The sequence below is a fragment of the Panthera tigris genome, chromosome F2 (genome assembly GCF_018350195.1).
Source record: "Panthera tigris isolate Pti1 chromosome F2, P.tigris_Pti1_mat1.1, whole genome shotgun sequence".
NCBI lineage: Eukaryota > Metazoa > Chordata > Mammalia > Carnivora > Felidae > Panthera > Panthera tigris.
Window position 1 is genome coordinate 54,655,601 of NC_056676.1, and position 2,807 is coordinate 54,658,407.

Below are 2,807 nucleotides of genomic sequence, written 5' to 3' on the forward strand. Positions count from 1 at the left end.
TTCTTTTCCTTCCTTCCTTCCTTCCTTCCTTCCTTCCTTTATTTCTCCCTTCTTCCTTCCTTCCTTTATTTCTTTCTTCTTCCTTCCTTCCTTTATTCCCCTGTCTCTTGAGGGATTGATTCAATCTTGTTAAACTTTATAGTTAATTAACTTTATAGTTAATTAATGTTTTTTTTAAATTTCTTATTGAGTTAATTTTGGTAACCTATATTTTTTAGTTTATTGATTATTTTCTCTAAATTTTCAAGTTTAGGTATTCAAAATATATTCTTTTATATATCTTTTTAAAAAATCACTTTTGTATTCCCCTTTTTAATTCTTAAAACTTTTAAAAATATTATTATTTTTTAAGTAAGCTCTATGCCCAATGTAGGGTTTGACCTCACAACCCTGAGATCAAGAGCTGCATGCTCCAATGACTGAGTCAGCCAGGCACCCCTTCCCCTTTTTAATTCTTCATATTGTGTATTTGGAACTTATTTTGTTTTCCCTGGTCAGTCTTGTGAGTGGTTTGTCTGTTTCATTAGTTTTTGCTTTTAAAAGACCAATATTTGTATTTAAGGATCTTCTGAATTGCATTTTTTTCTGTTTTATTAATTTCTTATTTTATATTTATAAAGCTTAGATTTATACAGCTTTTTGTTTTTATATTTATATAGCTTATTTTCCATTAGCATTTTAAGGGTATAATTACAGTACTTTCCATTACATTTAGTGTTAAGTATTTTCTGATTTCTATTATATAATCACACTTATTCAGAATATGCTTTTAAATTTTTAATTTATTTTATTCTTCTTTGTTTATCTTTTGGATATTGATTTATAATTAATGGTAAATTGTTCCTTTGTAATGTGATTGTTTTCCTTTTGAGCCAAACAAATAGACAGTATTATTGTCTTTTCTGTAAATGCTTGAAAACTGTATTTTATAATTGCTGACTGCAGAGTTAAATGTGCTCATTATTAATTTGTGATCAGATTGTTAAAATCTTCTTTATTCTTCAAAACTTTCCCCATTGATCTATTTCCCCACTATGAGAGTCGTGTTAAACTGTATTTTATTATAATTATGGATTTGCCCATTATTTTTACAATTATGTATATTTTTTCCTAATACATTTTTGGGTTATGATATTAGCTTCGTTTTTTTTGTTAGTTCACATTCAAACTTTCTGTGGTCTTATGTATTATATATGCTGTTATTAAGTTGCAAATAGGTTATATTTTATCCAAATAACCCCTTTTTATCTTTAACTTTTGAGTTTAATAAATTTATACCTTTGGTGTCTTGGGGCCTTTGCCTCCAGCTTGCCTTACCTGGCACCCAGCGCCTCATCCCTGCTGTCTGCCTCTCAGAACCTGCTATAGCTGGTGGATAAGGAATTGTTGGAATGCCCAAGAAACTTAATAGCTGCAGCAACCAGCAAAAGTATGGCATCTAATAAATTATGGGCATAGGAAGCTTTGAGAATTTTATCCCCATCGGAGGCTGCTGACTTGGGATGCTCGCAAAACCAGAAGCAAGTCGAATCCCTGCAAGGTTGCCTGTGCCATAGATTCTAAGGTAAGCAATGGGTCAGGCCTCCAGGATGAGTGCATCAAAAAATTTGCTGGTCTTTGGCTTCCTTCAAAACTGCTCCAACTAGAATTTCCACAAAGAGTTGGAGGCATTGGGCTGTGAACTGCCCGTGCCAGCTTACCTACAGGAGGACCATGATGATGAGCTATAGACAAATGGCAACTGGTGCAGCCACTTCCTCAATAGTGAGGAGGCATATTCTGAGAGTCAAGAATAAATCATCTGGGATATTGCCAGGCAACTCATACAAATAGGGGACAGAATGGATCTCAGCATTCACCCAAGACTAGTGAATAACCTGGCAATACAATTTAAGAATATAAACCTGTGGGAGGAAGAGAGAAGGAAGTGCCTCGCTGGTGCACTGGAGCAGGTCAGACAGACTTATCCTAAAGACATGGAGAAAGAGAAGAGCAAGCTGATTTTGACCCATGCTGTTGGCCAAAAAACGTGGCCGGTCACACACCATCCTTGCTCCGTGATGTCTCGTGCACAACAGTGAATTTTATTAACCAGAGCCTACTCACCTATATGAGGAACAGAAATGGAATGGACTGAGTGGACAACTCTTCAGAAGCATGACTGGTTCAAACTTGATATGGTGACAACAGTACACCTTCTTCCAGTGGGGATGGAGCCATGGCCATTTAAACAAAGTTCTTAAAGAAGAGAGGCATGAGATAATAACTATTTGTTTCTTACTATTTAAATTTCTTTTAATGTTTACTTATTCTGAAAGAGAGAGAGAGAGTAGGGGAGGAGCAGAGAAAGGGAGAGAGTCCCAAATGGGCCCCACACTGTCAGTGCAGAGCCTGATGTGGGGCTTGAACTCACAAGCAGCAAGATTAGGACCTGAGCAGAAGTCAGATGCTTAATGGACTGAGCCACCCAGGCATCCTTATTTCTTACTGTTTTAAAGATGGTGTTTTAAGCAGCTGGTCCATATAGAAATCTCTGCATTAACATGCTTGAATAAAAATGTCCATTTGCACATATTTGAATGAGTTTCATACCATCTTCTAAATCCACTACACATTATGCCTTTATCTTATTCAGTTATACAGAGCTTCACTTGAAAATGAAACTTAAGAACAGGTTGTAAGGCAGAAGTAAAAAACACAACTTTACTGTTTATTAAAGTGCAATCTTGGGGCATGATCTTATAGCAGGCGATATCGTGTTTGAGGAGAGCAAGGACTGGAGACAGATGCACATACCCCTCACAAAT

The 2,807-nt window shown here is 36.0% G+C and overlaps 1 pseudogene; it reads left to right on the forward strand.

The window, feature by feature from the left end:
- Positions 1-1,627: 1,627 nt before the first annotated feature.
- Positions 1,628-2,332, forward strand: LOC102969708 (annotated as a pseudogene).
- Positions 2,333-2,807: the final 475 nt, after the last annotated feature.